Below are 23,440 nucleotides of genomic sequence, written 5' to 3'. Positions count from 1 at the left end.
AGATTGATGGGACAAGAGAATCCTGGAAATAGCATGATCTTTAATCCTAAATTTGTATCTCTATGTCAGATTACCAGTTTTCCTTCCATAACTTTTCACCAAGATATGAAAAATATTGACCAAGTCCCATTGTAAATGAACTCCAAATTATTTTATTTATCAGAAGTTCTTGAAATAAATGGGCTCCTAGATGGATAAGACTTATTGTCATACAATTTTAGTATCCTGAATTTGCAGTAGCTGGATGCAATATCTAATACCAGGTGACGATTAATCAATAGCAGTATTCCTGAATCTTTTTGGATGTAAAAGTTCTTAATACCAGTCAAGATAAATGAAATGTTTCTTGATCTATGTCAGATAGGGTTTGTGTAAGGATGTTTTTTAAATGGAAATATAAGATGTGATCTATGAAGACATTGGTATTTGAATCACAGGATGAGAATTATTGATTCCCATTTTGACTTGGAAAAAATAACTAACAGGACATCAGAGGCAGAATGTAATATAAAAATGTCAGAGTTGAAGAGTGCACTTTGAATTTTAATAATTCTCTTTTGAATGCAGTTCGGAATATTTTGGTTACTCCATTTATTTCAATTCACTCTGAAAGTTTAGCACACTGTCCTAGTACCCAGAAGGCCATTTTTTTCTACCTAGATATTTGCATACATTTTTCTCTATTTCTATTCCTTTAAGCATGTCTACGATATAGTCTTGTCTTTCAACATAATCATAAACATACTTTGTAAATATATCTATGTATGGCTCATAGAATCTATAGGAAAGAAAAGGAATTAATATTTCAAAGTATTATCTTCTTAAAAAAATGAGTCTTTACAGTGAAAAATCTACATATGGTATAGGTATCCAAATCCCTGAAAGTAAATTTTACTTAAGAAGGAGAAAAAGAGAATTGCATATTTTTTAAACACAAAAACTGAAGATACATAAAGAAATCTTTTCTCATAAAGAAAAGACCAAAAAAAAAAACCAACCAAACAAACAAAAAAACCCCCAAAAGACAGACGGGATCTTTCCCCCAAATCAAATCTTACTTAAAAGCACAAACAGGTAAAATAGATGAACGTAGAGTTGCTCTGGAGAGCTGGGGGTGAAAGAGGTAGAGGAGGTAAGTCCAAATAAGCACTCCCCCCTCCACGCCACCGCTAAGCTGTATGGGAAGCTGTATGGGAAGAGGATTGCATAGCTCGATATGGAAATCACTGCCTTCAGAAAAGAAAAATTACAAACTTTTCTCTTTTCAAAAATCACAGGTTCTGAGAGGATGGTTGAACTGATGGCAGTGGCTACCTGTCCCATCTTTTGGGGGCAATCTTGTTATGGCTTCCTCTGCTGCTTCCTGCTTCTGCCCTCACTCCTGCCTGCTGCTACTCACTCTGCATCTCCCGCCTCCCAAATCCTGCCCGTCCTTTAAGGGTCAGCTCAAAACCCACTTCTTTTATAAAAATTTTCCTACCCTTTCTGGTTGGATGTAACCACTTCTTCCTCTGAGGTCCAAGAGTTGCGCTTAGTTTATACTTTTATTACTTAATTAAACATTTATTGCTGAATGCACAGGCATAGCGGTAGGTATCAGTATTAGAGTGGTGAATGAGACAACCAAGGTCCCTCCCTTCCTGAGAGCTTTCTTACTGGCAGGTGGTAGCGGCAGAACAGACAGTGAGAAAGTGAATGAATAAATGGCCTGAGTGCATATTATGATAACTGCCATGGAAGGAATAAGTTGGATGATGTGATAAGGGTCCCTGGCCCTCTGTGTGCATATGTGTGTGGGGCTCCATTAGGGCACAGTGAAGAAGGCCTGTGCCAGGGGCTGGAGCCGTCGGAAGAGAAGGAGCATGGGAGGGCCGCGGGAGAGCACACTTGGACTTGGGATGAACAGTCCAGAGTCTGTGGAACAGAGAAGAGAAGCCAAGGAACGTGTCCCATTGGGGTGCCAAGAAACAGTAAAACTAAAGGTGGCAGATAGCAGCAGGGACCAAGGAAAATAAGCCTGGCACAACTGACAGCTCAGATGCCCAGGGTCCCCTTGAAGTTGCCAGCTCTTATAGAAGAGGGTCCACATTCAGATTCATCTTTGTGTCCCCACAGAACCTGGCCCAGGTTCTGCACGTAGGAGGTACTCAGTGATTATTAGTAAAATAAGAGATAGAGGCCCAACTAATTCCTTCATGAAAACTTTTCTGATTTTAACCAAATATCCTCTCTTTTCTCCAAACCCAGTGAGAGTTTCTGCACTACAACGTAACCCGGTAGATTTTTATGTCTATCATGTTATCGGTATTTAGTAACGGAACTCTTGCCGTCTTGAGGAGTTAAGGAATTACCAAGAGTTGGTACTTGAGCTCGGAAGTTATATTTTTCTTGGTGGTTGACTGTCCTTTCTTTTCTGTTCTCGTGACCAGCACACTGAATGGCAGGCTCATCTGGGGTGCTGGCTTTCAACAGCAAGGAAATTGACGTAAAGTCTTAAATGCCATTTACGTCTCAAATGACGTAAAGCCAGAGTGGCCCAGTGGTGGCCCAAGAAGCCAGCTGCAGAGCAGGAAGCGGAGGGTGAGAGATTTTGATTTGTAGCATTTATCCACTTCTGGTGTGTAAATACTTTCAGTGGATCACAAAACACCCGAGCATGTAACAATTAGCTCTCAAAGCTCCAGCATATCACTATGACCCCAAGGTTGGTGCTGGTCACCTTTGGCTGCCCGTTAGAGCAGTGGTTCCCACTGCCAGGCCGCAGACCGGTACTGGTCCATGGGCCATTTGATACCGGTCCACAGAGAAAGAATAAATAACTTACATTATTTCCATTTTTTTTTATATTTAAGTCTGAACGATGTTTTATTTTTAAAAAATGACCAGATTCCCTCTGTTATATCCACCTAAGACTCACTCTTGACGCTTGTCTTGGTCACATGATACATTTATTCATCCCACCCTAAAGGCCGGTCTGTGAAAATATTTTCTGACATTAAACCGGTCCGTGGCCCAAAAAAGGTTGGGGACCACTGCGTTAGAGGGATCTTCCTCGTTAATCGCACTTCACTGTGGGTGCTCCATGACAAGAGACCTAGAGGATGTGTCGAGATAAACTGTGAGGATGATGAATGAGCAGCCGCCGGGACCTGCGAAGTGGGCAGGAGAGAGCCTCCTTTTCCACTTGCTCTCCGTGTCTGTGCAGCTCTGCAGCTGACAGTGTGTAACCTAACAAGTGGGTTCAGTTGCCTGCTGCAACCAAAGCCAAATTTTTTTTTTAAATAATTTTACTTTTTTAATGGGGCAACATCAATAAATCAAGATACATATATTTAAAGATAACATGTCCAGGTTATCTTGTCATTCAATTATGTTGCATACCCATCACCCAAAGTCAGATTGTCCTCTGTCACCTTCTATCTAGTTTTCTTTGTGCCCCGCCCCCTCCCCCTTTCCTTCTCCCCCTCCCCCCTCCCCCCGTAACCACCACACTCTTATCAATGTCTCTTAGTCTCACCAAAGCCAAATTTTTGAGACGAGAGCTGGTATAAAAGGAAAAAAGTTTATTCAGGTGCTGTGACCTGGGAAAATGGTGAACTCCCATCTCAAAGACCATCTCCTCTTCCTGCTCAAGCCCATAGTTCTTACAGCAAAGGGATCGCTCCCACCCATCCAGTTATCTTGCTAGCTTTTGGTGTGGTGGAGTCCTATCCATTCATCTTTCTAGCTTTTGGCGCATTCAGGGTAAGATCCCTTCACCCACACGTCATCTTGGCCGATGGGAGAGACTCCCCGGCGCTCCTTGGCTCCATGGTAACAAGTGGACCAGCAGACATGGTCTCCTGTATCCTCATCACTAATTTTTGGGGAGTTCCAGGCCAGGCAGAGACACCTGAATAGGCAGGGAGACAGGCTATTTTCTTCCTCCCTTAAAGGAGACACAGGAAAGTTGGAGAGCTGGCGCTGCCTTCTACAGCAGATAAGCTAAGGGAGCCAAGGCCATGTGTTCCAAGTTATACATGCAAAAAATGCTGGCCTATAATTTCTATGTTAAAACTCAGGAAGAGGGTTCTGGGGTCAAGGCCCTGGGCTCTGCATTGCGAAAGACCTGGGCCTTTGTGTGAGTTTCCTGTGGCTGCTGTGACCAGTTGCCACAGACTTGGTGGCTTAAACCACACAGACTTATTGTCTTCCATTCTGGAGTGTAGAAGCCTGACGTGGGTCTCGCTGGGCTGACATCGGGTGCCTTCCCAGAGGAAAAGTGGCTTTCCTTTCTTTTCCAGCTCCTAGAGGCCACCCACATTCCTTACTTTTGGGACCCCTTCCTCCATCTTCAAGCCCCCTGTGCTGCCCGTCTCCACATTCTGTGGTTAACATCGCCTTCTGTCTCTTCTTCAGCCTCCGTCTTTTGCTTTTAAGAATCCCTGTGGTTACATTGGCCCACCTGGATAATCTAAAATAATCTCCTTATTTGAAGCCAGTAGATCAGCAATCTTAATTCTATCTGCCAGTTTAATTCTTCTTTGCCAGGTAGGGTAACCTATTCACAGGTTTTGGGACTAGAATGAGACATCTCCAAGGGGCCATCTTTCTGTGTAATGACCTTATTCTGGATTCCTGCTCAGCATCTTCAGGGCTGTGTGGCCTTGGGCAAGTCATTAGTCTTTTTAAAAAAACCTCACTGACAATGGGGTCATAGTTGTACTTTTTTCAGGGACTTTTGGTGAAATTAAATGTGCTAAATTTGTGCCATGTGCTTAAAGGAGTGCTCAGCATAGGGCAAGCGCTCAATGAATGTCAGCTACTTTTATTTTAGATTTTGAATATGCTTGCTGACATTGGTCTGGATTAGAGACCCCTCCTCTGAACTTCCACAAAAGACTGTTCTCTGACCATGGCACACCCTGCATTGCAATGTCACCATCTGTTTATGTGTCTCTTTCCTCTATTAAACAGCTTCCTGAGTAGGCGAACTAGTTTATATATCTTTGTAACTGCCACAGAAGAGGCTTCCCAATAAATGAGTGGGTTGAACTGTGTGACTATTAATAGTGAAAAATAAGTCTTTTCCTAACCATGAGAAAAACAAAAGTTAATGGACAGAGCTTTCTCAATTGCATCATTTTTTTCTTGTACTGTTGTCTTCAAACTTTGGGATGATCTACCATTTGTCTTCTATGAAACCTTTTCAGATTAAACAAAATTATTATTGTTAAATGTATTAGTTGATAAAAGTGATTAATTTTAGAAAATTATTATTAATAAAAAACATTTAGAAAATAACTGATCATTCAGCTACCACTTAAAAGTTACTGGTCTACTTCTCCATGTATGTACTTCGGCAATGAAGTGTTGGCAGCAGCAGTGAAAAACCCATTTTAGCACAAGTTTCCCTCACCCCAGTGATGTTGTTATTTTCGTGGGGTATGTCAATTTATCCTTAGCTAGTGGGCATGAGCTATAATTAAATGAACATATATTATTAGCTTACATGTAGGAGGAGAAAACATGATTTAGATGTAGGGTGTGAAGCTAAGATCATCGCTAATTGGAGATGAAAAAAGAGACATTTAAAAGAAATAAGACCCTTTTAGAGAGCTTGTAAGGTGAAGAGGAACAAAAGAGATCTGAGGAGAAATGAAAGAGTCCTAATTAAGATGATGGGCTCAAATTATCTCAAAGGGGGTCCACAAGTTCTGAGGCTCCATAAGCAAGAAAAAGACTCCGCGGTTGTGCAAAATCCAGACAAGGTTGGCTTTAGGTGGCTGTGAGGCTCTAAGGCACAGTGGCTTCAGTTAGAACTCAGTAGGCAAATGCTCATTCCTTCTTCAAGCATCTAGGAAATTAAGAGCAAGTAAAGCAAGTACCTGCTTCCATTAGGCATTTACACTGCATCATAACATAGGCTTATGTGTGATTCTCCCCTGTAAGACTTTAAGCTTAGTGAGGGCACATACCAAACTTTAATTTCTGTATAGAGGGCCTAAAACTGTGCCTGGCATAGAGAAAACATGAGTAAATATTTATTGAGTAGAGGCGCTTGTCTCACAGAATTTAAGCACCATAAGGGAGCAAAGAAATCCTATAGACTGGTGGTCTCTAAATCTATCCGGACATTGGAATCATCTGTGGAATGTTTGTTGCGGTACTTTTAAAAAATACTGATTTTAAAATACAGAGGGTACACCCCTTACTCCCTCCAAGAGAGACAACCCCAAATATCCTTCTGATCAGACTACATACTTTTCTCCTAAGGTTGGTAATTAGACAAGGATGTCTGCTCCTGCTACTTCCATTCAACATAGAACTGGAAGTTCTATTAAAAGCAATAAGACAAGGAAAAGAAAGAAAAGGCAAAAGAAGAAATACAATATAACTCTCCCTATTCACCAATGCTATGACTGTCTTCATAGAAAAGTCCAAAGAATCTACAAAAAAGTTTCTAGAATTGAGTTTATTAAGGCTACAGGATACATGATTAATATACAAAAGTCAATCATTTCTATGTATAAGTCATAAACAATTGGAAATGGAAATTTACATATTTAAGGTACACAGGAAAAGAAATACAAAGTTATAAAACTAACAAAAATATGTAAAATCTTCATGTTCAAAACTACAAAACATTGATAAAAGAAATCAAAAAAGACTTACATGGACACATTTATCATGTTTCATGAATTATAAAACTGAGTATTGTTAAGCTGCTAATTATCCTCAAATTGGTCTATAGAGTCAATGCAATTATAATATCAACAGGAATCTTGTAGATAATTGACAAAATATTTTAAAGTGTATGTGGAAAGGCAAAGGAATTAGAGTAGCCAAGACAATTTTGAAAAAAAAATTGGAGAACTTGTACCACTTGATTTCAGGGCTCATTTAAAATCTATAGGAAGTAAGACAGAGTGGAAATGACAGATGCATAGATCATTGGAGCAGAATGGTGAGTCTAGAAACAAATTCACATAAATAGGGTTAACTAATTACAAGATGATTAAATAGAGAAAAAATAGTTTTTAATAAATGGTGTTGGAATAACTGGATATCCATAAGCAAAAAGATGAACCTTGACCTAAGCCTTGTACCTTATGCAAAACTTAACTGAAAATAGAGTGTAGACCTAACTATAAATATAAAATTGTAAAACTTTTAAGAGAAAACCTTTTTGACATGGGTTTAGATAAAGAAATATAACACCAGAAAGATGACACATAAAATATTTATAAATTAGATTTCATCAAAAGTAAAACATTTACTTTGTGAAGGGCCATGGTAATAGAATGAAAAGACACAGCACATATTGGGATAAAAATAGTTGCAAGTCACATAACTGACAACGGGTTTGTATCCAGCATACACATAAGACACTTAAACTCATTAATAAGCATGCAAATGAACCAATTAAGAAATACAAAATATTTTATTTTTTAAATTTTTTTAAAGATTTATTCATTTTAGAGAGGAGAGAGAGAAGGAAGGGAGGAGCAGGAAGCATCAACTTCCATATGTATCTTGACCGAGCAAGTCCAGGGTTTTGAATAGGTGACCTCAGCATTCCAGGTCAATACTTTATCCACTGTGTCACCACAGGTCAGACCATAGAAAATGTTTTAGAAAGACATTTCCATGAAATTAAATAAGTGCCAAATAAAAACATGAAAAGATGGTTATTATTAATTATTACAGAAATGCAAATTAAAACCATTATCCACTATTTAAAGTGACTAAAAACAAAACAAAACAAAACAACAAAAACATAGCAATATCAAGTCCTGTAATGGATACAGAACAATTGGAATGTTCACATGGTACTCTTAGGAATGCAAATTCAAAGCAGTTTGGCAGTCTATTTTTTTATTATTTATTTTTATTTTTTATTGAAGTATAATTGACATAAAACATTATATTAGTTTCAGGTGTACAACATAATGGCAGTTTCTTATATTGGTAAATACACATTCACTGTGGAACCCAGTCTTATGTATTTACCCAAATGAAATGGTAACAGTATTCACACAAAATCCAGTAGGCCAATATTTACAGTAGCTCTATTCATAATTGCCCCAAACCGGAAATAACTTAAATTTCCTTCAACTAGTGAATGGATAAACAACCTGCAGTACATTCATACAATAAAAAGGAATAAACCAGTGATGCACTCAATAACACAGATGAAAGTGAAAGAAGCCAGACTTGAAAGGCTGCATACTATATGATTCCACTGATAGGACATTCTTGAAAAGATAAAATAAAACTATACAGGCAAAGAATATGTCCGTGGTTGCCAGGGTTAGGGCTTAAGGAGAAGGCATGGCTACAAGGGATAGCAACATTTTTGGAGTGATGGCAGTGTTTCACATCTTGATGGTGGTGATGGTTACACAACTATGCATTTATCAAAATATGCAGAGCTGTTCCTTTAAAAAGTGAATTTTATTGTACATAAATTTATAAAGAACCTTTCATGACCTTGTGTTGTTCTTAGAATAAATTCTAAACTAGAATAGATTTCATGTTCTTTATCCTGACTTGCAAAGCAGCTCATGGTCTGGCCCTGCCATTCTCTGGCCACATTTCACTCTCCCACTTGTCCACTGTACTGATGACAAAGCACCAATTTACTAGAAAAATCTAGCAATGTTTGTACTGTTACTGTGGTCATGGAGTCAGGTTGCTGCCACTTGTGTCACTGAGGCGCTCGCTGTGACTGCTGCTCCCAGTCTTTCATGTTGCTTTTGGGTACAGCCCAATGGTGCCTCATCTCCCACCATATGCCTTTTGTCTTTCACCTTGGGACTTCCCTAGCACTTCCCAGATACTTACTTGGAGACCACTCATATCCTGATGAGTGAACATTGACCGATGGGAGTAAGGAGCTTGCAAAGAGACTTTTCTCTTCCCACCTCACCAGAACTCTTTCCTCTCACCTCCACAGATGTTTGGAGCTTTGGGAGCACTACACTGCTTACCTGAAGACCAGAAATCAGCTCCTTTCTCTTGGATCCTTCTTCAACTGAGGCCTCCATTCTGCCTCATATAAACCCCCGATGCTTCCTGCAGATTCTGGTGACAAGAAGCAGCTGGTATCACACTTCCTTGGAGTTGCGCTACCTCTTTTCCTGACTAACCCCTCTCTTCTTTCAGTTTTTCTTGCCTGGGGTTTCACTTCCCCTATAAAGTCTTAGCACCTAACCTTTGGCTTGGACACTACTTTTTAGGGAGTTTAGCCACCGACACCCACTACACGCCAACCACATTAGATTTCTTTGTGTCTCCAGAATAAACTACATGATTCCCCTCCTAATTAGAGCCTTTGCACATGTCTCCTCTGCCCGGATCCTTCCCCAGTTGTCCCCGCGTGCTGCTCTAGGTGAATTTTTGATACAGAGCTCATTTGCCATGTATCTTGCTCTCGCCTCCTGCACCTCCACTGAGCTGGAAGTCTCATCAGAGCATGGATCTTGTCTGTCTTGTTTAGTGCTGTATCCTGAGAACCCAGAACAGTTTCAAGCACATAGGAAGCCCTCAGGAAATATTTGTGGAGTGGATGAATAAATAAACACTCTTGTTGGTCTTGTTAGTCCTAAATGTATACTCAATTGTTTTCTTGACTAAAACGTGAAATTCAGGGCCCAAAGTTGACCAAATGCTGTGGTGAGAGAGCTGTCCCAGAAAAACAGACCTGTGCGACTGGAGACTCCGACCACAAGCCTAAGGGCAGTGTGTCAGTGTTCATGTTTCTGCCATCACACAGCGAAGGGGCATGAAGAGTAGGGCCCAATATTCAGGCATAAATCTTTGTGACCTTGAATCAGGCAAAGTTTTTTAGGTAGAACACTAAAATTACAGACAACAAGAGAACACACAGATAATTGATGCTTCATTAAAATGGAAACTTTTGGGCCCTGGCCGGTTGGCTCAGCGGTAGAGCGTCGGCCTGGCATGCGGGGGACCCGGGTTCGATTCCCGGCCAGGGCACATAGGAGAAGCGCCCATTTGCTTCTCCACCCCCCCCCTCCTTCCTCTCTGTCTCTCTCTTCCCCCTCCCACAGCTAAGGCTCCATTGGAGCAAAGATGGCCCGGGCGCTGGGGATGGCTCCTTGGCCTCTGCCCCAGGCGCTAGAGTGGCTCTGGTCGTGGCAGAGCGATGCCCCGGAGGGGCAGAGCATTGCCCCCTGGTGGGCAGAGCATCTCCCCTGGTGGGTGTGCCGGGTGGATCCCGGTCGGGCGCATGCGGGAGTCTGTCTGACTGTCTTTCCCCGTTTCCAGCTTCAGAGAAGAAAGAAAAAGAAAAAAAAAAAAAGGAAACTTTTGTTTTTCAAGAGATACCACCAAGAAAATGAAAAGACAATCCACAGAATGGGTGGACATATTTGCAAATTATGTATCTGATAAGGAACTATATTCAGACTATTTAAAGAACTCTTTCACCTGAGTAATAAAAAGTCTAATGAAAAGACAAATAACCCAGTTAAAAAATGGACCAAGGATATAAAGACATTTTCTTAAGAAGATACTGTATTTCCCCATGTATAAGAGATACCCTTTAAAAAAAATTTGGGGTCTAAAAACTGGGTGCATCTTACACAGTGGTTGTAGATTTTTTTTACTTGCATTTCCCGCTTTCTTGTGCTTGTTTTTGCACTCATTGTTGAAGACTGTGATTTGTCATCAGACACAGAAAAGGACAAGCTAATGGATGAGAGTTTTGACAGTGATGAAGAGTTGTATGAATTTTATGATGAATAAAACTTGAGTTCAATAACTTTATGTAATACTTTTTTTTTTTCAAATTTTGGGCCCCCAAATTAAGGTGCATTTTATACATGGGAATGTCTTACACATGGGGAAATACAGTAAACACATGAAAAATGATCAACATACTTAGCCACCCAGAATATGCCAATCAAAACCACAATGAGATACTGCTTCACATTAGAATGGTATAACTGAAAAAAAAAAAAATAAAAGGCAAAAAACAGTGTTGGTGAGAATGTAGAGAAACTGGAACCCTTACATACTGCTGGTGAGAATGTAAAACAGTACAGTGCCTTTGGAAAACCGCCCTCAAAATGATAAACATAGAGTTGCCATGTGACCCAGCAATTCCACTCCTAGATATAATTCCACACCCAAGAAGAACGAAAAAATACGTCCACATAGACACCTACACACGAAGGTTTGTACAACATTATTCATCACAGCCAAAAAATGAAAACAATCCGAATGTCTATCAATTGATAAATGGATAAATGATATATCCCTGTCATGAGATAGTATTTGTTTATAAAAAGAAATAAAGAACTGATGACATGAATGAACATTGAAAGTGTTATGCTAAGTTAAAGAAACCAGTCACAAGTGACTTCCTGTGGTATGAAGACTTCATTTTATGAAATGTCCAGAACAGGCAAATCTACAGACATAGAAAGCAGGTCAGTGGACGCGAAAGGCCGGGGGTTGGGAGAAAGGAGGGAACGAGTGCGAACAGGGATAGCATTTCTTTTAGGAGTAATCAACATCAGTTCTAAAATTAATGGTGGTTATAGTCGCACAACTCTGTGAAGATGCTAAAAACATTAAGTTGTATACTCGGAATGAATTTTACACTATATAAATTATGTCTTAATAAAGTTTTATTTTAAATAGCAGAGATCATTAAAGCAAAATTTAAAAATAAAGTGGACTTTTAAATCACTCAGAGACACGACTGCCCCCAACCACTGCCCCCTTCCCGCCCTGCCTCTGAGCCACAGGGTTCTTCCCGCAGTGTCTGTAGGGCACACGGAGAGTCTACACTGCCCAGGGCACCGCTGACCACCTAATGACCCGGGGACCTATTGTGGCCCACGATTCTTCTTCCTTGGCCTATGGAACATTTAAGAGATTTTTAAAATTAATTACCAACATTTTAAAATGAAAATAGTTCACATTAAATGGGGACTTCTGGCTTCTCTGAAAAAAAAAAAAAAGGAAAATGAAAAACTAAAACCAAAAAATAAACAAAACTGCCCAGCTTGATGGCCACACCGGGCCCACATTTGCCATGTAGAAAAATGAGGCTGCCCTCTGTATGGCACAAGGCCTTTACCAGCTTGCCCCTGTGCGCCCAGCTTAAATCACTTCTTTGTTACTGCTTCTTAATCCCTTAGGGACATTTGAGTTAGCAATATCTGCTCAGACTTTTACCGCACAGAACTTCCTCCTTCTGCATCCATTGCCTTAGGTTCCATTTGATGATTGGCTAGTCCCAGCTTTCCTGGGTAGTCCCAACCCTGGCTGTACATCACAGTCTTCTGGGGCTCAAGGAAAACCCCCAGGTAAGGTGGCACCCCTGATCAGTTAAATTTGAACCTCTGGGGTTGAGGCCCAGGCCTAGCATTAAAAAACAAAACAAAAAACCAGGTCCCTGGTAATTCCAGTGTGTAGGTATGGAATCCATACAATATTTTAGTATCCAATAATGGTTTCTTGGCCTCTCAGACAACTTTGTTTTTCTTTTTTTTTGTATTGTTCTGAAGTGAGAAGCAAGAAGGCAGACAGATTCCCGCATGTTCCCGATCAGGCTCCGCCTGGCATGCCCACCAGGGGGCGATGCTCTGCCCTTCTGGGCTGTTGTTCTGTTGCAACTGAAGCCATTCTAGTGCCTGAGGTGGAGGCCATGGAGCCATTCTCAGCGCCCAGGGCCAACTTTGCTCCAATGGAGCCTTGGCCGGAGGAGGGGAAGAGAGAGATAGGGAGAAAGGAGAGGGGGAAGGGTAGAGAAGCAAATGGGTGCTTCTCCTGTGTGCCCTGAACAGGAATCGAACCAGGGACTTCCATTCTCTTGGTGGACGCTCTATGGCTAAGCCAACCGCCCAGGGCCAGCTTTATTTTTCAAGTCCTGCCAGAAGGAGTAAATGATATGGAAACTGAAAAGAACTGAGAGGATGGCTTTGGTCAGGTCAACCCTTTACTTGATTTTCAAATGAGAGTTGGCAGCTGTTTGGACCTAAATGTAACTGTCATTTCTAGTAAGAGTCATATTAAATGATTTTGTAATCATTATAACAAACATGGACAGGTCATGGTGACTCTACGGAGCTTTACACGGAGCCTGCTATATTTAACCAGCAATTTTTAAATCAGTGAATCTAAGTTGCTGTTGAGACCTGCTACAGGCTCTGGAAATGTCGCTGGAGTTGACAAATACAGAAATGTGTTACAGTGGCTTTTTGACAGGTCATGGGTGGCAACACAGCAAGACAAAAGCATGTGCTGGCAGCCACTCAATAACTATTGGTTGACTGAATCAATAAGACATTTACTTCGCCTTCGGGTGACATTCTGGTGTGGACCACGAACGAGGTGGTGATGGGGGTTAACGGGGGTCCCCTTAGATGTCCTCCTCTCAAGTTTTTGTTAAGCTATCCCTAGACAATTCACAGAAGGCTTTGAATAGAGAAAAACACTTGTTAGGCAAGAGCAGCACCCTCGCACCTTGTGAGCATGTCCTTCCTCTCAAATTTCACTGCAACCAGCAGGGACTCCAGCCGCCTCTACCAACCCCCGCCCCCCCCCCCCCCCCCCCCGTCTCCCACCCCCAAAATCAAAGCCTAGAAGAAGGTACTGTGGGTTGAATCTGACCTCCCACGACCCGAACGGGCAAATACATGGCACCCCTTGGAAAGTGCCAGCGCTGCCTGGCCGGAAACCTGGGTAGTGGGCCTGGACTAGGCGCGGGCAAGGGGGGGGGCATCCACCGCACCTGCAAACCCCGCGATTCAACTTGACCCCCCTGCCCCCCAGCAGAGGCTGACTGTGGGGCCGCGGTCGGGGGTTGGAGCGGGTGGGCGGCCGCGAGGAGGGAGGCGGTGAGCGAGGCTGGGGAGGGGGCGCGGCAGGCAGCGGAGCTGTCCAGGGGGGGCGGGCGGAGGGCAGGCACTGCCGCCGCCGCCGCCGCCGCCTCGCCCGCGGCGACAGAGACGCCGGGAGCAGCCGAGGCGGTGAGTCGCAGCGCCTGCCCTCCGCTTCTCCGGAGCCGGAGAGGAATCGGAGTTGCAGCCGGGGTGGGTGTGCGGAGGGCGTTGGCGCCGGGAGCGGCTGCAGTGAGGACGCGTGCACTTGGGGCGCAGCGAGCGCATTGGGTGGGCACGAGGAGCGCGCAGTCCTGGGGACCTGTCCCCACAGTCCTTCCCTGATCCAGTTCGCCTTGTCAAAGCCTCTGAGGGGAAAGAAAACAAAACCAAAGCCCCTGAGGGTGGACAGCAGAACAGGAGAGACAGCAACTTTGTCGAGGGACGCGCAGAGGCGCGAGGGGCGGCCGGATGGGGGCGCGCTGGGTCGGAAGGGGGCGTTCGTGCGCCTGGTGGCCCGGGGACCTCTGGAGCATCCCTCCAGGGCGGAGGTTGAGGTCGAGGTCGGGGACGCTCGCTGGTTCCCGGCCCTGCAGAGTCGGCCCTGAGAGGCCACAGAAAGCATGTGCGCGGGGCGGAGGCCTGGGAAGGGCGCTAGTTGAACACAGAGGAGGAAGAGGTCTGTATTTTGGACTCAGGACCTGAAAGATTTGTGTCTCTTGGCCTCGGGGACTCGGGAAGGGGTGTGCTGGGGAGATGTGTTTGAGTATTTTTCAGTGCATACCGGTTTATTTTTAGCTTCAGAGAAGCAGGATGTGCAGAGTGGGTTGTATCAGCCCGGGAGGGGCAAGAGGTCTCCCTGTCCGCAGGAAATACACAAGTTTCTTGCTGCAGATGCTCGCTTTGACTTTCATGCCCTGAGAAAGAAAGCCACTTGGCTGTCTAAATATCTCCCCTCCCGGGCCACTTTCTTCCTGCGGGTCTGTGTGAGGCTGCATGCCAGGCTGGCCAAGTGTGTTAAACGCTGGCCTCGAATGGTGATACACGTTCTGTTCGAGGAAAAACTAGTGTCAAAAACACAAGTCGGGTTGCCAAGGTCTCCCTCGCAGAGAAGGAAACCACACAAGCTTGCTCAAAGTTTTCCCAGCTCTGTCTGATTTGAAAATACCAGACTTAAATAGCTATCTTACCGAGAACAGGTTTCTTTGCTGTGCTTCCTCAGATTTAATGGGCAATGCTTGTGAGGGTTTTCTTTTTTGTGTGAAGTTGGAAACGGGCAGGCAGTCAGACTCCCGCATGCGCCCGACCGGGATCCACCTGGCATGCCCACCAGGGGGCGATGCTCTGCCCATCTGGGGAGTCGCTCTGTTGCAACCAGAGCCATTCTAGCACCTGAGGCAGAGGCCATGGAGCCATCCTCAGCACCCAGGCCAACTTTGCTCCAATGGAGCCTTGGCCGGGGGAGGGGAAGAGAGAGACAGAGAGGAAGCAGGGGGGGGGGGAGAGGGTGGAGAAGCAGATGGGCATTTCTCCTGTGTGCCCTGGCCGGGAATCGAACCCAGGACTCCTGCACGCCAGGCCGACGCTCTACCACTGAGCCAACCCGCCAGGGCTAGGCTTTTCACTTCAAATGAAAGATGCCTGTGTTTTAAGGTTAAATGCAGGATGAAAGAATTGCAAAGGAAAGGGGTGGTGGTAGGAAGGTGGGAGTATGGGTGGATAGGGGACACCATTGAAGGCTAAGTGCAGACTGGGAGAGGGGCTTTCTTCAGAGGGAGAGGCTCAAGAAGCTAAAACCCAAATGTTCAGGTCCCCACTACAGACCACTGGAAGTTGCCCTGGAGTCTGCCTCATTTCAACCACTCAGTGACCAGTCGTGAATACTGCTCTCAGGAACGGGCTGTGCAGCCTGACTGCTGGATCTGAGCTAAGAGTGGAGCTTGAATGGCTTCCCGGCCTTGGGCTCCTTACTGTACCTCTCTGTTTCCTGACCTATGGCATGAGGTTGATAACAGAACCAAACCTATCTCAGGCTTGTTGTAAAGCTAAAATGAGTTAGTGCACAGAAAGTACTTCAGTGCTTTGTCATTAGCAAGTGCTGCACAAATGTGAGCTCTTAGTATTTCTGTTGTTGGTGTCACCAGTGGATGTTCATGACCTCCTAACTTCTTGCCTAAATTGCTCCAATTCCTTCACATCGGGCTCCTGGCTCCAAATCAGGACACTCTTGTTCCAGTCTATTCTCTAAACTGCAACTAGAACACTCGTAAAAATCTAAGCCTGTCATTCTGCTTAAATTAACTTCCTTCAGAGGTTTTCTGTGGCTTTCAGGACAGAGTTTGGACTCCAGGGAATTTCATGACCCTACCCTGTTTGGTCACAAGCCTCATCTCCCATGCCTCCCCACGGTAGCCTCAGGCCAAGCCACTGAGCCTCAGCGCCTGCTGTCCTCCTGCCTGTCCTTGCTTGGTCGCTGCTATGTACTCTTCCTTACGCAGCGGCAGTGGCACTATTGTATAGCAGAGCTCTTGGCACCCCCTCCCCACGCTGACTGAGCTGCCCTTGCCTTATGCTGGCACGTTATCCTCCGCACACCTCTCACATCCCTCTCCATCATCATCTGCATGGGAATCTGGGTCCACTGCAGTGAAAGGAATACCATCAGATGTATAAAATGCTAGTTTATGCATAAAATAGAATCATTTTCAGATGTTGTATTTCCGTATGTCGAGGTTACAAGGACCCTACCTGCAAGTGCCTTGAGGATGGATTGTGAGTGTTGGCAAATGTTTGTTGAATGAATAAATGAACTTTAGTCAGGCAAAGTACAGTGCTTTTCCCTAAAGTCAGGAACAAACACGGAGAATGGCAGAGTGGAGGATCATACCCATCTTTGCATATACTACTCCACAATAAAAAACTTCGGGCAATATTAAGAAATCAAAGGTTGGTCAAAAGAAATGTGACATACTATCTTAGATCATTTCAGAGGGTTTTTTTGTTTGTTTGTTTTTAAGTGTAAGGAGTCAGACTGACAATGGGGAAATGTAGTGATCTGAACTCTTCCCTTAGTTCCCTCATAAAAAGGTTGGACATGTCCGATTTGGTTGTGGAGGATGGAGCTCCAGCTCCATGAGGTGAGTTGGCTCAGTGGATTTGGTTTTGGAGGCAGAGCTGAAGGTCACCATACACATGGGCTTTGTGCTCTTCCTTGGGTTGTGGCTTCCCCAGAGTGTGGATTTCAGCTTGCCCTGGGATTGCCCTGGGTATAATGAGAACAGGAACTCTCCCATCATCAAAGTTCCTCTGTTACTTTTCTGGGCAATCCAGTGTGTTCAGTGGGTACACCTCTGGCTGAGGCAGCATTTCCAAGTGCCCCATGACTTGGCTCCCAGGAGCCCTGCAGAGGGAGATAGGATGGTGCCTGGTGCTCTGGGAAAGCCTCTGAGTCTGGTTCAAGGCTCCAGAGCAGGGGTTGTATAGCCGAGAGAGCAAAAACGCCTTTTCCATTTTTAAAGGGCCGTAAACAAATCAAAACATGAATATGGGATAGAGACCATGCCTAAAATCTTACCTAGCTCTTTATAGGAAGACTTTGCCAACTGCTGTTCCGGAGCTGAGACAACTGGTTTCATTTTGCATGCAACCTCTGATTCAGTGCAGTGCTGTCTGGAGAGCTGCGTGGACGTGGCTGGGCCCGGGCTCAGCAGGGATGAGTGCTGTGGTCAATTAGTGATGTCTGTCAGGGTGTGGGATTAGGAGGTGGTGGCAGATAAGCTTTGTCCTCACTGTCCCTCTGTCTCTATCACCATGACAGAGCGTATCAGAGAGGCAGAATTTCAGGACAGAGCACATGCATTGCAACTGATGCCTAGAGAGGCCGGGAAATTTCTACCACAACAATAAACTATCCCCATAATATAATCAACATTAGTAACTTGCATTTATTGAGTGTGCAATCGGTATGTACATGAGAATCTCATCTAATCTTTGTAATATTTTTTTTCAGGAGATAATTTATTTTAATTAGGACTCAGTTCTGTTGTAATTGTCAAACTATTTTAAGTGGTAAAAGAAACATTATTTTGGCTCTGATAACTCCCTCGTCCAGAGGAAGACACTTGATGGCTCAAGTATCATTACCAGAACTTGATTGCTCACTCTCTATTTCTTGGTTTGCTTTCTGGAGTGGTCACCATTTATAGGACTCATTTTATTACAGGATGGCTGTAAGAGCTCCAGACTTTATGTAATCTGGGTTTTAAATCCAGCCAGAAAGTGGAAGTCTCTCTAGCCAGTATTGCTCACCATGCCTGGTCAATAGCTAGTAAGCTGTGGAGCTGGGATTTGAACCCAGGAACATTTTATTTTTCTGCAAATTTAGTTGGATCTGAAATGTTATGTTTCTCCCAAAACTATGTTTTGATTCTTTGGGAATAATCTGATTAGTATAAACTTAGTTTGGTTGTCAAAATGTATAAGTGACTCTCAGAATTTTCTTTTTTTTCTAAATACCAGGTATTTCAGAGGTATGTTTTCATACCTGTTTGATTACATTTAGATAAAAACTATTTTCTATATAATTGATGGGGGTGACAATATGTCCTTGATAAACATGTGAAAAAGAGAGAGGTTTGTTTTGTTTTACTTTCAGTTGAATGTTCCAAAGGAGTTGCCAGTGTACCGTGGCTGCTTAAACACTAATGAGACCTCGGGCTGTGGTGGAAGAAAAATGTTTAGAACAAGAGAGATAGTAGTTCCAATGGTGGGACTCAGCCGGTTCACACCGGTTCAGTAGAACCGGTACCTAATTTTTTGTTGAGTTTGGCAAACTGGTTGTTAAAATGGCACTTGTAATCAGGGTTCTCTCTAAGGTGGGCGCCTGGGCAGCTGCCCAATGTGGAAATCACAAATTGACATTCTGACTCTTTTTTAACCTTCATCTGCACAACAGCAAATTCTGAGCGCCCGTAGTAATGTTCATTCCGTCCATAGGTAAAAAAACTGCAAGTGATGATGCCAATGAAGAAGCAATATGGAAATATCTTCAATAACAGTTTTATTGCTTTTTGTCAGGTATTATTTAATATTTTTTCATTAATATTTTAAAACTATTTGTTTTAACTTAATCTAGTTTTGTGTACTTCTTTTATTCCTATTTAAGTATTAAATGCATGAAAAAATAAACTAACTTTTGGTATACGTGTCTTTTTTTTTATACTTAAAACAGTCATTCAGGCAGAGAACCGGTTGTTAAATTATTTGAATCCCACCACTGGGTAGTTCCCTCTCCTGTCCTGGGTGGAGGGCACGCAGAGGCTGTGTCCAGGGCCGAGGAGGGTGGTCCAGGGCCGGGGAGGGTGCCCGCCTCCCTTGCGGCATGGCTGAGGGGCTCTCTAGCTAGAAAGAGCTCAGTGGGAACTCGGTTATTATGGTGTCCAAATGCATGGAGGACAGCATTGGGTAAAAGCCCTCCTCTGGGGTCAGAACGAGGCCCACTGTGCAAACAGATTGTGCTGCTTCCACGGGCCTCATACTTTCCATTCTAGGAGGCTGTGAAATTGAGGCCTTGGGTGAGAGATGTGGCTGAGCACTTGTTTTTGTTTCCTGTGACCGCTGGAACAGATGACAACAAATTGGTGGCTTAAAAGAACAGAAATTAATTTTCTCACTGATCTGGAGGCTGAATGTCTGCAGTCAAGGTATCGGCAGGGCAAAGCTTCCTGCACAGGCTCTGGGGAGAGTTCTTCGCTTGCCTCTTCCAGCTCCTGGTGGCTTTGGCATTTTTCAGTTCGAGGCTACATCCCTCCTCTCTGCCTTTGTGGTCACATGGCCCCCTTTGCTCTGTATGTCTAGTCATTGGCTGTAGGGCCCATCTGGATAGTCCAGGTTGATCTTATTTCACAATCCTAATTATATCTGCAAAGGCCCCTTTTCCAAATAAGGTCATATTCACTTGTTCTGGGGTTTAGGATGTACAGTAGACATATCTTTTTTTTTTTTTTTTTTTTTTTTTTTTTGTATTTTTCTGAAGCTGGAAACGGGGAGAGACAGACTCCCGCATGTGCCCGACCGGGATCCACCCAGCACGCCCACCAGGGGGCGACGCTCTGCCCACCAGAGGGCGATGCTCTGCCCCTTTGGGGCATCGCTCTGCCGTGACCAGAGCCACTTTAGCGCCTGGGGCAGAGGCCAAGGAGCCATCCCCAGCGCCGGGGCCATCTCTGCTCCAATGGAGTCTCGCTGCGGGAGGGGAAGAGAGAGACAGAGAGGAAGGAGAGGGGGAGGGGTAGAGAAGCAGATGGGCGCTTCTCCTGTGTGCCCTGGCCGGAAATCGAACCCGAGACTTCTGCACACCAGGCCAACGCTCTACCACTGAGCCAACCGGCCAGGGCCGACATATCTTTTTTGGAGGGGAGTTACCATTCACCCTACTACAGGGCTCATAATTGTACACTGCTGTCCCGATCCTCTGATTCTGGCCTGATGCCCCTAGACTTGATTCCCCACCCGGATTCTAGGTTTCTTGACACAGTAGAAGTTTTGTAAATGCTTTTGATTTGCACTATTGAAATTTTATTCTAACTTTAAACTACAAAGCAAACAAAACACTTATAATCTACCATCCTTTGTTTCTGAAATGAAGGGGCGAGTGACAAAGGCTGTCAAAAACCAGTGTGATCCCTGCCTAGGCTGGAAGCTCTTTGTGCTTTGCTTTGCCCAGTGGCTTTTGGAGGAAATGGATGTGAGAAAGGGCAGCCGCTGGCCTGGTTTGGGCTCCTCTCCTGGGGCATTCCCAGCTTCTATTAAGACTGGAATTACTCAAATAAAGGCTAGATGTTGGAAACTTTCAGGGAAGCAAAGCTTAGGTTTCTGGGCTTTCAGAAGGCATTGGCTTAGAAATACAGTTCCTAAATGTTACTGGCCCATCAGAAGCCTTTTATATGTGTGCTTTCAATACTGAGTCCCAGTCGGGGGCTATGTATATGGGGCACATGAGCCAAGGCCAACGCTAACTGTCAATTACCTGGCTAATTTGATGGCTATAGCCCATCAAATGGGTACATCAAGTAAATCCACCCTACGGTATAAATTACTCTCTTTGGTTGTCCGCGTTGATCACATTAATTGGGTGAGAGCCCAAATCCATTCTCTGTACAGGGGAAAGGCAGTTGTAATTAAGGTGTTTTTCTCTCCAGGGGACAGCTAATTTTGGTTTCTCAGCCACTTTGCAATTTGACTTCAAAGGAGAAAGAGGAAGGAAAAAAAAGGTAAAATGTCCCTCGCCTTTATTATGTTATATATTCTGCTGCATCGTTGTCACTCTGGTTAATATTAACTCTGATCTGTCGGCTTTGAGTGATATACCTGGAATGCTGTGACGCTTACAGAATCAGTCTCACCAGCTGAAGAAAATGGTTTGCCTACAAGACCAGCTGCATAATTTTTGTGAGCCCCAGTGCAAAAAGGAAATGTGAAGTTCTTGTTAAAAAAAACGATTACGGTAATTTCTAGATGGTGTCAGCAGAGCATTAGACTGAGTGTGGTGCCCTTCAGGGCACGGGGCCTTGTGTAACCGCACAGGTCACTTGCCCATGAGCTGGCCCTGGCCTTGCATTTGTGCTGAGTATGGCATCTTCTTTCTTACCTTCCTGACCTCCAAGGAGTAACCAGGACAGCTTACTCTGCCTCAGCTGGAGCACACTCTTCTGTAGGGGCAAGGACACAGCAAGCAGCCGGGCATCTCTGGTCGGCTCCCCCATGTCCTTTTTCTTCCTTTATCTACCTGGCTCTGTGCTCTGAGGGACTGGTCTCTCCCGGCGGCATCAGTGGCCACCTTTGTCTTCTGATCTCTGGTATAATTGGACCACAGGTGGGGAGAGTGGGCGGGGAGGGAGGGAGGGTGTTTATTTTCTCCTTCCCTCCTGCTGGGTTGCATGTGGCAGGCTGGCTTCATCTCTGTGCAAAGGTCACAGTTCCTGCCAGACATCCTCTCCTTACAGCTGCCCTCCTTGGGCTCCGTTAGCCACTCCCTCCCCCGGTGCACTCAGGCCTGGGGATGTAATGACTTCCTGCTGCCTTAGTCCTGTATGATATTTCATTGCTTTCCTCAACTCTTTGTCACTGGCTTCTCAATAGCCTCTTCAATAAGACTCCTCAGTAGGACTAAATGTGGTGGAGGACATGTGCTTGGAAGTCAGGCGTTTGGATTCTCTGGTATAACTTTGGGAGAGTCATCTCATCTGTAAGATGAGGGTAATGATAGTACTCTGCTTCTAGGGCTGTTTTGAGCACGAAGTGAGATCACGTGGGCATCGCACTTAGCACAGTGTCTGGTATACAGCAGGCGCTCAAAGAGCATAGTTGCTTTTACCATCAGTTCTGTGGAGCATCCCAGTTGCGGGGAGACATGGTCTACATTGTCTCTGGTCTGAACTCAGGCCTTTGCAGCCTAGGCTACACCAATGATTATCAGTTTTTCACTATTTCGCTGTGGTTGGGATGTTATTTCTATCTTCTCAACTACACCGTACTGTTCTGGAGATTAAGGATTCTATCTTATAAGTTTTGGGGGTACTAATCTGAGTTTGCAACCTAGTAGCTAGCACTTTTTTTTTAAATAACTTTATTTTTAATGGAGCGACATAAATAAATCAGGATACATATATTCAAAGATAACAACTCCAGGTTATCTTGTCATTCACTTATGTTGCATACCCATCACCCAAAGTCAGATTGTCCTCTGTCACCTTCTATCTAGTTTTCTTTGTGCCCCTCCCCCTCCCCCTTTCCCTCTCCCTCTCCCCCCTCCCCCCGTAACCACCACACTCTTATCAATGTCTCTTAGTTTCACTTTTATGTCCCACCTATGTATGGAATAATGCAGTTCCTAGTTTTTTCTGATTTACTTATTTCACTTCGTATAATGTTATCAAGATCCCACCATTTTGCTGTAAATGATCCGATGTCATCATTTCTTATGGCTGAGTAGTATTCCATAGTGTATATGTGCCACATCTTCTTTATCCAGTCATCTATTGATGGGCTTTTTGGTTGTTTCCATGTCCTGGCCACTGTGAACAATGCTGCAATAAACATGGGGCTTCATGTGTCTTTACATATCAATGTTTCTGAGTTTTGGGGGTATTTACCCAGTAGAGGGATTGCTGGGTCATAAGGTAATTCTATTTTCAGTTTTTTGAGGAACCACCATACTTTCTTCCATAATGGTTGTACTACTTTACATTCCCACCAACAGTGTATGAGGGTTCCTTTTTCTCCACAGCCTCTCCAACATTTGTTATTACCTGTCTTGTTAATAATAGTAGCTAGCACTTTTAAGGAGTAAAGAAATATGCCTTGGCTAAATATAAGATGACTGTATAATTTATTGTTCACATGGGTACACTTGCGTAGTGAAAGAGGAGTGTTTTTTAAATAATTACACCTGAACAAGAGGCACAGATAGGGACTGTCCTAGGTTAACAGGGACATGTGTTCCCCCTAATTATGTGGGACTTAAGACAAATATATTTGTCCAAATATATTTAAAAATTTGCCAGGCTAACCTCTTTTGTATTAGTTTGCCTTTGGTGTATAAA

The 23,440-nt window shown here is 44.1% G+C and overlaps 1 protein-coding gene across 3 annotated transcripts in view; it reads left to right on the top strand.

Annotated features, from left to right (window-relative positions):
* Nucleotides 1-13,958: 13,958 nt before the first annotated feature.
* The window catches only part of NCALD (neurocalcin delta), a 453,474-nt gene continuing 443,992 nt past the window's right edge, over nt 13,959-23,440 (top strand). Inside the window, exon 1 of one of the 3 annotated variants that reach the window (XM_066379265.1) lies at nt 13,959-13,988. The gene's annotated coding sequence lies outside the window, so the exon portion shown is untranslated. The other 2 variants (XM_066379266.1, XM_066379267.1) reach the window with 2 other exon arrangements.

The sequence above is a fragment of the Saccopteryx leptura genome, chromosome 3 (assembly GCF_036850995.1).
Source record: "Saccopteryx leptura isolate mSacLep1 chromosome 3, mSacLep1_pri_phased_curated, whole genome shotgun sequence".
NCBI lineage: Eukaryota > Metazoa > Chordata > Mammalia > Chiroptera > Emballonuridae > Saccopteryx > Saccopteryx leptura.
This window is presented reverse-complemented; position numbering and strand designations above follow the sequence as displayed.